Raw genomic sequence first — 13,555 nt, forward strand, 5'->3', positions numbered from 1 at the left:
TGGATTAATATCAAAATAATCTTACATAAACCTAATAAAAATACTGAAAACTGAAAAGAGAATTAGTAACTTAGTATGATAACATGTTGCATGTTGGAGGTAATGTCACATGATAGTAGACCAACTAGCATGTGACATTCTTTATTTGAATTCCCATAAAGCAAGCATTGCTTTTAACACTTCAGTTCTGAAACAGTCTAATACTTCACAGTCTTTCAGTGTATGTAAAATTATGTCTGCATATGTCTGTATTTGTTGATACTAGACTAGATTAGAGCATACTGAATTTGTGTGCCATCTGTGCATTTTCTTACTTTTTCCATCCATGCTGTTTGGAAAGATTAAAGGGAATGAGTACAAAAAGGTAAGATACTGGATTATTGTTAAGGTATGATGTTCTTTAAAGAAGCAAGATTTGCCACAGAAAGCAGGATTACAGTTGACTGAGGGACTTGGAACTGAATTGAGGAAGGGTGTGTATAAGTATGCTTTTATGAATTTGGATTCAGTGGGACAAATTCGTATGTTCAGGATTATAGTGGATTCAGAGCAGTATTTGCATATCAACATTGCCTCATATTTCAGTGTTGTAAAACCCTTACAACTCATTTCCTACCACACAGCTCTGATAAAAACAGCTCAATATGGTTGGAATGTAACAGATGAGAAGAGTGGTTTTTAAAGGCTTCTTGCTGTAGATTAAGCAGGAGAACAGCAGCTTTTCATCTATTCCTTTGTAGATCTGCAGTGAAGAATTTCAGGGAATGTACTGGGTCTGGCTGGAATGTTAACTTTCCCTGCAGCAGCCCATACAGTGCTGTCCTCTGCACTTGTAGCTGGAACAGCAGAGTTATCACACCAGTGTTGTGTCTACTGCTGAGCAGTGCTGGCACAGCATCAGGCCTCACTCTAACCCTCCTAGGGGGTGGGCAAAAAGTGAGAAGAGAAACATCACCAGGGCAGCTGACCTAAACCAACTAAAGGGATATTCCATACCATATGACGTCACACTCAGCAATAAAGGGTGGAAACAGGAAGAAGAGGGGAGGGGTGGGCTCTCATTGGGAAAACGTCGGTCCTCCTCCTGAACACCGGTTACCTGCGTTGAGGCCCTGCTTCGAGGATGTGGTCAATTTGTGGGAAGTAGAAAGTAATTTCTTTCCTCTGCACTTCCACATAGCCTTCATTTGTTTTATTTGTTTGTTTTCCTCCTTTTTTTTTTTTTTATTTTCCTCTTCCCCCTCCCTTTTCCCCTTTCCCTTTTTATTTCCCTTTAGTTAAATAGTTTAGTTCATAATAATCTTTCTTTAATTATTATTATTATTTCCCTTTAATTAAATTATCCTTATCTCAACCCGTGAGTTGTTCTTTGCTTTACTTCTCCCCCTCCTCATCTAAGGAGAGGGAGTGAGAGAGCAGTTGGGGGTTTTAGGTGCCCAGCATGGTAAAACCACCACAGGGAAGGATATAGATTTAGTGACAAACAAGTGAAGTGGTTAGAACCCCTTGGTCTAATGATATTTTATTTTTTTTTATTATTTTTTTTAATGGATTTTATTCCAAATCATAGTCCAATCATTGTCTAATATTTGTTTAAGCAATTTCCACAGTAATTGGCTGCAGCAAACACACAAAGTCTTATATGGCTGGTATGATCACTCTGCTATTAATTTATAAAAATAAATCACAACTTAGATGTCACTTTGCAATCCCATATAGGGAATTGATATCCAGCTGGAAAATATGCTGGTTTACTTTTTTTTTTTTTTTTTTTCTTTTTTTTCCTTTTCATAAAGCAGTAATGCAATTTGTTTTCAAGGTTGACCAAAACCCCAAGACAGCATAACAGCATCAAGACTGGTTAGCACAAGCTAATACTTTGGGTCCTTATTGTTTCCAGTGTGGAAAATGGCTTTTGGTGAACTGTACATCACAGAGATCTTCAGAATACACACACAAACCAGAGGCTATATCACTGGATATCTTTCCAATATAAGGTTATTCCCTGTTTTTAAATTCCTGAAGCTGTATTGATATTTTCTCAAAAACTGGCAACAAGCACCTTCTAGAGCTGTTTGGAAGACAAGAATTTTCCATTTTCATTATCATTTAGAGGTTTTGGCATTTGTTTTGTCTGCTGTTTTTGGAAGAAAAAGGTGAATTTGAGCAAAAATTGAACTGGAAAACATTTTCCCCTCTTAGGAGAAATTAAAAAAAAAAAAAAAACAGCCCCACCACTGCAATGCATATTGAGGGACAGACAGAACAATTGTGCCACTGAGGGGGACTAATGTTCAAATCCTAGCTTTGTTTCTTGGGACCATCTAGTTCACTGCCATGTACTCTGGACTACAAAATTAACCTGTTGTCCTTATTAATAGATTTTAAATTATTTAAATATTCAACAAAACCAACAACAGTCAAGAACAGCTTTTCTAAAGTAGCATTGTCCAAGCCTCTTAAAATACCTTCACAACCACCATAATTAGTGTTTGCCCTCAATAACACTATAACATCCACAAAACATCCACAAACTCTTTATTTGTATATATAAAATAAACTGAACTTCATAAAACCACTAAAACTGGTAAAAAAAAAAAAAAAAAAAAAAAAAAAAAAAAAAAAAGATAGAAATATCCATTATTGGCAGAACATTTTTCACCAAATAATAGCTCTATTTTTGAACTGTCAGGGAAACAAATCTTGCACATCTGGAAAACAGACATTTGTTATTCTGTTAGATAATGAAACATACTGACTTGATAGACATACTGTTTTTACACTTATTACTATCTTTTCACCCATGTGCTGATCTCTTTCTCTGTCACACGCAAAACAAAATACTCCTCTCCTCCAAAAAAGCAACTATTTTTTATCTCAATTCAAATAAATTATCAGTCCAAAATCATATAAAATTTCTAAAAGAATATATTTAGCTTTAAGTTTCATGTTTTGACAGACCAAATGAGATGATTTTGCTTTCAGTAGCTTGTTTCTTGTTTCCAGCTATCTCTGTTGGACCAAGAAGGTATTTATTACCTGTCCCTATTACACTTGCCTCTTTTTCTTTTTTTTTTTCTTCAGAGCATTAGATACATTTCCTACCATTAAGCTGTATTTTTCATGCTTCAATTCAGTCTCTGATTGTAAGCAACAAAATTGAAATCTACTGTTTGAGGTAGAGTATTTTTAGTTATAGAATCATAGAATCACAGAATAGTTTTGGTTGGAAGGAACCTTAAAGATCAACTAATTCCAACTTCCCTGCCATTCCCTGCACACTAGACCAGGTTGCTCAAAGCCCCATCCAGCTTTGAACAGTTCCAGGGATGGCTAATCCCTGGGCAACCTGTTCCAGTGCCTCACCACTCTCTGAATATAGAATTTCTTTTCCTGGAAGGCTGATAGCTTTCCTGTAGCTGTTAGAAGTTCCAGTCAGATGGAAGATACTAAAAAATGTTATGTAACTTTTCTTCTTAGGGATCCTTGTGGTCTTGGCTACATAAAATAGTCCAAAAATTTCAAAATAAAGCCACCTGCCCATTCTGCTACTACTCCAAAGATGCTGTTGTCAGGTGTCTCTCCATGTCACACTGCATGTGACATGCTGTTGCTCAGAAGGCACCCAGTCAACACCATTTTTTGACACAGAATGGACAAACGGACGTAAGTGAGAGAGACTGGAAAGAGTAGGTCATTAACAAAGGTGACTGGGTAAAGATGTACCTGAAAGGATTGGTGTAAGGAATGCAAATCATGCCATTTTGTTTACATTGACCTATAATTCAGGAGTAGAGGAAAAGAAGTACAGTTAAAAGTCAGAAAAGTTAAAATTGATAAAAGGGCAATGATATTTCAGTCAATGTCAAATTAATCTGCCTGTTATATGTATTTTTCACAGATAAAAAGAATGAAAGTAACAGAATTTTTCATTATTCTGTTAGAAGGTATAACTGAATATGCACCATAAATAACTATCTTGAGTAAAATATGTATCAGTTATTAATAGAAGTTATTTTTAATGGTTAAAAAAAAAAAAGATATATCACACAGTGCATAGTTAGTATGAATGGAGAACACTAAATATAAAATATAAAATATTGTCATGGTTTAACCCGTCCGGCAGCTAAACACCACGCAGCCGTTCACTCCCCCTCCCCCTCCCTCTCTGGGACGGGGGAGAGAAATGGAAAGTGAAGCCCGTGAGTTGAGATAAAGACAGTTTATTAAGACAGGAAAATAATAATAATAATAATAATAATAATAATAATAATAATAATAATAATAATAATAATAATAATAATACAATGATGATAATAGTACTACTACTAATAATGTGTACAAACAAGTGATGCACAATGCAATTGCTCACCACCCACTGACCGATGCCCAGCCTAACCCCAAGCAGTCTGGCCCCCTGCCCTGGCTAGCCACCCCTATATATTGTTTAGCATGACGTCAGATGGTATGGAATACCCCTTTGGCTAGTTTGGGTTAGGTGTCCTGGGTCTGTCCCCTCCCAGCTCTTACTGCACCCCCAGCCTGCCTGTTGGCAGGACAGAGCAAGAAGTTGAGATGTCCTTGGCTTAGTATAAGCACTGCTCTGCAACAATTAAAACATCGGGGTGTTATCAGCACTCTTCTCATCCCAAGCCAAAACACAGCATTCCACCAGCTACTAGGAAGAAAATCAACTCTGTTCTAACTGAAACCAGGACAAATATAAATTAGATTTAATGTAAAAATCCTTTAATTTACTTGTTTCTGGACATAAAGTGTTCAGGATAATGAACAGATGGTAATAACCAGTCAAGATAATGATGGTTTGCATATACTTATTTGCAGGTAAGTAGAAGTACTGTATGTGAGGAAACAGAGGATTAGATCCCATTTAAAAAAAAAAAAAAATGTTAAAAAAATCAAAATTATGAATTTAAACAGAGATAAAAAATCACTTGCTCTCTAGTGCAATTGAAATAAAAAGTAGTCTGCCATAGACTTTATGAGGTCATAGAATCACTCTCCAGCGTCTCATCACCCAGTCTGTAGGTATAGCCAGGGTTGTCCCATCCCAGGTGCAGGACCTGGCACTTGTTCTTGTTAAACTTCATGCAGTTGGTGATTGCCCAGCTCTTCAATCTGTCCAGATCTCTCTGCAAGACCCTTCCACCTTCAACAGTCACCAACTCCTCCCAGTTTAGTATCACCAGCAAATTTTCTCAAAAATCAGACTTGTTTCAAAATTTTTTAAAATTTGTTTCCAAGGACATCCAGTCCATTCTCTTACCCTAAGCAAGATTACATAAGAGCAAACTTCAGTCTCATATCTCTTAAATGTTTGTCTAAATTGCTCTTTAAATATCCTGATATCTAGTAAAAGACTTGACAGCTTCTTTAATTTTTAATTGAGCTAATGTAGCATTTCACTATCTTACCATTAAAAAGGTGTTTTGTTTTGTTTTGTTTTGTTTTTTGGCTAATACCCACCCCAATTCTATTGAGACAATTCAAACACATCATGTCTTTTCCTGTTCATTGTGACTACTATCACGTCCCTCCATATTCTTCCCTTCACTAGACTAAACAAGCCCAAATCTTTCAATCCTTTCTCACAAGTCTTGTGTTCTGGACCTCTAATAATTCTGTTTGTCCACCTCCAGATTGTTGCCAATTTGTACAGACATTTCTTAAACTGTTATCTGCCATTAGCTGGACATACTATCTTAGCTTAAGTAGCTGAACTTTTACTCTTATGGGGAAGTATTACTTCCCATATCTTATAAAGCACACCCCCATATATACATCCTGTAAGAGTACTTTTTTTTTTTTTTTTTTTTTGTAGCGGTATTTATTAGCTCAATCACATTCAAATTCCCTTTTGTAGGACTACTGTCTACTCAGTTGTTTCAGACCTTGTATTTATCCCCTTGACTGTTCTTATCAAAGTACAGCATTTACTCTTCCTCATCTTTTTCTTCTAATTGGAATATTTATTTAAATTCTTGAGTTAAGGAAAAAACAACAACAAAACAAAACAAAACAAAAACAACAACAACAAAAAAAAGCATTTTCCGAATTCAAAAGACAAGACGTTCCAGTCCAAAAGAGGAATTGCACACACAGCGATGGAAAGAGAGAAAAAAAGAAAAGAGTAAAAAAAAAAGTTACCATATAGATGCAATTTCACTACTCCAAAGTTATCATTTACATAATCTTTACTCCACTATTACAAATGGCTATAGTAAAGTGACCCGAGGTATGAATTACTTCATTTTGTCTACATTTGAATCTTGACATAGTAAAAGGAATCAATGACTTCTAATTTCTCTTTCTTAAATAAAAATACAAATATATATGCTTATTATGCATATGAATTAATAGAAGGGCTTCAGAGAAAGGTAGATTTTCTGTCTTGTCAGAAAGTAAGAAAGAAAGGTCAGAAAAAGAACAACTTTTTCTTGATTGCCTGTTATGTTTTAGAGTAAAAAAATGTAATTGTCTTCAAATAAATGAAAAAATCCAGATCACCAAAGAAATACTTCAATCACAAATCATTTTTCTTAAAAAAAAAAAGATTTGTTCCATTTGTTCCATTGTCAGCAGAACACACAAATCCAAATTCCCTGGAATTCTAAATTTTGTGGTTGAACTGTCCTCTGAATTACAAATTCTGGCCAAAGCATGTTTTGTGGCTAGAGCCTTACTTCCATTGCCTTACTGCTTAGTTGTTGTTCTGGTTTCAGATATTATATTTGAGCTTGTGCACCAGGTTTTCACTCAGTAAAGACTACTTTGGTTCTACTGTCCCAGACACCAATTTATTGTAATTTGCAGTTTAGTCTTTGAAAACTGCAGTGTCAAATCTGGCTGAAATAGGAAAGGAGTTTCAAAGGCATATTCTGTTCAGAGGGGAGAATAACAGACATCAAAATTAGTTGTTAACATCAATCTTGTTTTTATAGGAAATTAAGCTAGAAAGCCTGTTGCTTTTTGTCTACTGTTAAGTGTCTTCCTTCAAAATATAAGCTGCTTTGTTCAGGTTTTCTAGAGATAAAATCCTACTTGGGATCCAAAGAAAGGTCTTTCTATAAAAGAAACTTTTAGAGATCATCTGGTTGTAAAAAAATAAATAAATAAATAATAATAATAATAATAAAAAAAAAAGGTTCCTGTGGGTCAAAGAGAGATTGTGTAAAAATTCTACAAGCACTGAGACAAGGGGTAAAAATGAAAATTGAAATTTCATGCTTAATTGCAGCTGGCATCGGTGAAATCCACTCTCCTAATTCACTCTGCAGCAATGACAAAGACATTACAATTACACTACCATTTAATTAACAGTGGCAATAATGCAGAAAACAACAATTACAAACACATTAGAATTTGAACCAGCCAAATCTTTTATGTTTTCAATTCTAATTTATTTACACATTTCCCCTCCTAATATAGAACTATTTGGAAATATCAAATTTCAAAAGAAAACTGTGCAAAAACACTGGAATATGCTATGAAAATATGAGATCTCAGCCTAGGTGATATCTATGGTCATATATCTGAAAAGTGAAGCAATGTCCTGAGAGTCAGTTTTCAGTTCTGATCGTGTTTTTTTGTTTGTTTATTTGTTTGTTTTCCCTAGAAAGGAAACAACATGAAGCCCTTCTCTTTTCCCTTCAAAAACAAAGAATTTACAGGGTATTCATTATATATAATTCCACTTAAAATACGTCTCTGTGAAAAAGGATTATAAAAGGAGAGAGGGGAAATAAGCCAGCAAAATTATATCTGATATTTGTAACTGATCATTAAATTGTTGATTTTTCCTACCTTCTTGGTTTTCCAAGGTTCCCTCTTCTTTTCCTTCAGAAATTCTTTGCATTGTTGCAACAGCAGTTCCTAGTTCATTAATTCAAGCATCCAGTTCATTAATTAGGCATCCAGTCCTTTTAAATGGGGGTTCCCTCAATCATTTTCTGGTCATGCAAGTAACCTTCTTCTCAAATATATATATATTTTTAATTTTTTTCTCTCTCTCAAAAGCAAATCCACCAGTATTATATTTCCCTATCAGAGAACAAATATATGAATTAGAAATTCTTCCTTCTTTCCCCCACAGCAGCCCATTGATTTCATGCACACTTTCTCAGAAAATCCAGCAGCTTCACATTCTCCCTGCCCCCAAAACCATTGAGTTTCCCATTCCCACAGTCTTCTCTGGCACCGCTGAACACACCATGCTTGTTATTCCCAAGGACTCAATAAAAAGCACAGAAGCTGGGTGTCTTCTCTGGCAGCTCTTCCTTACAACAGCACCAGCATGACAGTGGCAGCAGATGGGCTGCCTAGCAAGCCTGAGTTAACAGCACAATGTGACAAACCAGTCTTCCTGTGGGCTCCAATATTTGTCTGGTTGGCAGGCTAGGAAGTGATAGAATCCAACCTCCCTCTCTTCTGTACATTAGATAGGAAACAAAAACCCTTCCTCTCCCTCACAGTTTTCAGAGTGAGACAGGCTTAAAGACTTTCACTATGTGCAGACAATATAGGCAGCCTCATTCTCCTTTTTTAAACTAGAGAAGGGAAACACTTCCCACTTCTAATTCACCTACCTTTCCATGACTTGCTGGAGACGTGATTCCTGCTGTATACACCTGCCTCTCCTGCTTACAGTGTGTGTGTGTTTGTGCATGTGTGTGCGTGTGTTAGTTTCTGTGTGTGTGTGTATCAAAACTTCTCAAGCCTTTTGGAGATGTTTGTTTGAAAATAATAACTTCTATCATGATACCTGGACTGCAAGGAATTAGTGAATTTCTAAGTATTCTATTTTTTTAAAGTTGTTTTCTTGCTTGATTTATTAGGTTCAGATTCTAAATATATATATATTTAAAATGTTACTAATTGAAATTATAGAACATATGGATCATTATGTTCCATATAAAAACATAGAGCATATGGACCATATGGAAATCAGTTCATGCAAGTCAAAGAGAATAGGTGTTAGTAAATATGACTGCAAGCATTATAATGAAAGAAAAGCTCTTTCATTTCCCAACATATCAGAAACAAACTGAAGATCACTATTGTCAATGTTATTTTGGAGAAAAATTCCCCAGATCTGTCCTTTAATATCTTTACAAAGTAATTAATTTGTGATGTGTTTGATTATTTAAATATAAGGTATGGAACTACAAAATAAACAGGGTTCTATATTATGTTAATAAATATAACTTAAGTATGATTTATGTCACAATAACACTAAATACTTATAACAGGAAAAATGATTTTATTTAGAGAAGTGCCCTAAAATAAAAATAACTGAATGCTTAAAATAGCTGATCTTTTAAATAACAAATTGCTCTTTTCATAGGAAATATGCTCAAATTCTGATACACTGACACACCATAAAATAGTTATAACCTAATCCTTGTGGACTGGGTGCTAACAAGGCTTCTTGTCCCACTCCCCTTTGGCAAGAATTAAATACTTCTTCCATCTAAAAGCAAATCTCCTTTTCCCACATATTTGCTATCAGAGCTGTGTCTCACTAGGCCTTTCACATCACAAATCCAATTTCTTTCTATTCTTAACTGAAATTCATATGTATGAGTATTAGGAGTAGTAAAACTACACATATTCTTCCTCTTCCTGTTCTCATCTCTGAAAATATCCAGGTCTCTATTGTCCAGAGGTAGCTGGTTTTTTCCTTGCCTCTAACCCCATACAGAAGAGAACTAATTGCCTTATGTTTGTGAGCTCATTGATACCTTGCATATGTGTAGCAAAAATACTATGTTTCGTCTTAGCTCACTTATCTGTGTCCCCTGTTCCCCCACAGAACATTTTAACTCTATGCCCATTTCAGTTGCTATCACAATGGTGGACAAACTGTAGAGAGGTGAGTTTTGAAGGCAGCACATGTATGGAACCATGGGGTGGACAGTGTTCTACCTCAATGGAAGAGGTACAGGAAAACCAGAATTGACCCCATTTTTGCATTACTTGTAGCTGCTAGAAACCCCCATTTTTCCTCAGTTAACATCTCCTTGCATCAGCGAGACTTAAAACTGTAACAATACACTTTCCAAATGAAATCCATCTGCAAAGATTAGTATTTTTGCATAGACACTGCTCGACAGTTTGCTTATGCTAGTTACCCATTACCCATCTCTGTTATCTTTAATGGGACAAAACTGAATGCAAGTTGAAAATTTTCACCTTCTGTGGCTAGCCTAAAAAGAGAAGGAAAAGTCCCTTCAAAAAAAACTTCTGAACTGGAGGCAGGAGAGATGTTACAAGGTCTGTCAAATGTAACATCTCAGATAGGAAATGATAGCTAGCTGATTATACATGACGTGGAACCAGCCTTGTCTTGTGTCTTTTTTTCCAAGCTCCTCTGTAATGCTCTTGGAGAGGTATGAAACTGCGCTTCTTTCAGAATGGGTCACCATGTCCAAGCTGACAATGGATTTTGCTGCAAGGAATTTTTCTGTGTTCCATATTCTGCATTAAGATCCACGTGAAGAGCAGCACCTCAAAACACCAGTTGACTGCTGTGCCACATCAGAGCTGTCCTGCTGCACTCACATGTTTTATAAACTGTGAGTGAACTTGCTCACCATGACATAAGGAGGTTTGCAGGGAGAAACTTCAGTTACTCTTTTTAAAGCTCCATGTCCATGTCAGAGCAGGAGTCTTATGTCAGACTATGGTTTTATTCTGTCTTAGAAATCTTTTTTTGTTTGTTGGTTGGTTGTTTTTTGTTTGTTTGCTTGTTGGTTTTGTTTGTTTGTTTCCAGAAAATTATTTTCCAGAAAGTTAAGTGACTTGACTGCAGGCAGACAACAATTTTAGAGCAGTGCAGGAAAGTACTTTTATAGCTCTGTCCCTGAATAACTGCACTCACTTAACACAGCAGGAATAAGAACAATTGTTCAACAAACACAGTGTCCCAGTGGTGAACCTCACTTACACAGGTGACAGTTATGCTAAAAGATTGATAGAGTATATGGAATGTGATTTCATGAGAGCTGGTACCATGACAGACCTCAGCATCCAGTGCCATACTCCTAGCTTTTGACCATCCTTCTGCAATATGAACCTAGAGCACTGCTTACTTTTTTCTGCAAGAGAGAACTCTGGAGAAAGGACACAACTGAGTCTAATTGTTTGGGTGGCAGGAAAACCCTCAGAAAAAGTGGTAATGAAAGCCTGTGAATGCTAATCTGAATATTTTAAATAAAGGTTGTCATTGGCAAATCAATGCATTGATTGAGATGAGAATAATTTAGACTTATCTTAAAATATTCAGTGCCTACGATTTTTATCCACTGATGGCTTTTAAATAAAATAGCCAGCTAGTCCTACAAATATGTCAGGTAGTGGTTAGAATTTCTACTTCTTGTCTCAATAGGTAACAAATCTGGCACCATTCCTGGAGAAACAGAAGACAGGCAGTCTTATAATTGGTAGAAACAGTGAGTTCAAATGATCATGAACTATCCATAAAAAAATCATTAAGGACCGAGGTAGATTTTGGTGTTCTCTTCTGGTCAAGTTGTATCTGGTTTTCATGGCTTTACATCAAAGTTTCCTGTGATACCCAGCTATGCATGTGTTGTAATGCTTAAGCAGTAAGATGTATGATAATGTTAAGTAAAGGAGCTTTACTTTTGGGCTTCATCTGGAAAGTCAAATGGAAAGGAATAAAATTCTGGGAGGTTAGATAAAATTCTCTAGTGACACTGAAAATTCGAACTTACCTTTATCAGCCTAAATTGGTACATTAATGAGGACATATGGATATGATTGGAGACCTTGTGTTATCACTAGAACCAAGAAAAACAGATTTAGTCCCTGCTATATAGTGAGGAATATGTGTGTTTTCTAGGTTGAAATATTACTTGTATGAATATTGCTCAGTTTAACTAAGACCCCACATAAAAACCCTTTGCTAAGAGATTAATCAATTAGATGGGACATTTGTGCTCTTTGGACAGATTTTTTTTTTAATTTTTATTAAGACAATGACATAATTCAGGACTTTTTACCAGACAAGTAGGGTGCATGGAATCAGTTTGAACTTCAGTTGGTATCCTTCTGGGATAACAGTGCTTGGGTAGTCTTATTCTGTTTGTGATTTAGTTTTACAGGCTTCCCCTTTTTTTAAAGATTCATGGAGCATGCTTGGACCTGTTCCTAACCCTCTGCTGGATTTCTTTTCCCACAGACACATACATTGAAGTAGGAGGTCTCAGTTCAATTGCTACATCTGCAGTCACTGTGGCTTTCTCCTCCATCTGTCTCAGAGATTCATATGTAAATCAAAGTATCTTCTTCACATACAATGAAGTCTAATGGGCTGTACTTCATTTCCCACTATGACTGTTACATTCTGTTGTCTGGTCTCTAGTGGAACAGAGTAATGACCCTATCACCATTCCCTCTCCCCTTTTCCAATAAATATTCATAAAGGAATAAAGAAAAAAAAAATCACTCCTAAGATTTTCCACTTCAACTTTTATGTGATCTGCCTGTTTTATGGGGTCTCCCAACTCAATGTATTGCTGCATGAAAATCAAGAAGCATTTAGCATCATGAAAGCAAAGTTTTAGGCTGCTGCTGTCTGGTTACTTTTCCTGTCCCCTGTCATTTCCCTGCCCTTTTGCTTCACAAGCATGGCACAGATTTTCCTATTTACAGCTTTGTTGGGATTGTACTTTGTCAAACATGTATCTCAAGCAACAGTTTCACTTACCAGATCCCCAAAGGTGCTTAGTCAGATAATGTGTATTCACCTTCATGTTTTGCTTTCCAAACAATATTTATATTCACTACTTCTGCTCTCAAAGTGAGCTCAAAAGAATCCTACAGTAAAAAGGGCCATTGTCCATCTCTTGTCTAAATAGTAATGACTTCAGTGGATGAAGATCAGGACACTTCTGCAAACTAGTGCATATTTGGAGAAGATTATAATCTAAAAATATAACTCAGAAAAGATTTACACCTGTGCTTCATTTTATGCATGTAGACACTCAAAGAAATCAATGGGATTATTCATATACATAAAGTTAAATGCACCCATTAATCTCTGTGAAGTTATGACCTAAGGGTCCAGTCTTGTATTTATCTTTAATATAGATTTTAGTACTAGAGGTAATTTCACTGATGACTTGAATATGCTCACACATAGTAGTATGTCATATTCATGGCTACACCTATCTGGTCAATCATGTCCTTAGATAATAGGTGAAGTGGTATAAAAGATAAAACTTTAAATTTTATTTTTTTCCCCAGTAACCCCATCCAGCTTGTAGTCCTTTTTACTTATGTTTTAACCATAAAAAGACAGAAAATATTCCTTAATACTGAGTTAATCCATTTCTTAACTCTTTCAACAGGAATCCTCATTCCATAACCTGTGGATTTTAACTTTAGTTTATGAATAAATTATGAGTGATAGATAATTTTCCACCTTACCACTGCTTGTACTAGATCAGGTTTGATTTTTTTACTAAGTCTGTTTTAGTGTTCCCCTTTTCACAGAAATTTTCATTTCCTG

Source organism: Aythya marila (genome assembly GCF_965140915.1).
Source record: "Aythya marila genome assembly, chromosome: 1".
Lineage (NCBI taxonomy): Eukaryota > Metazoa > Chordata > Aves > Anseriformes > Anatidae > Aythya > Aythya marila.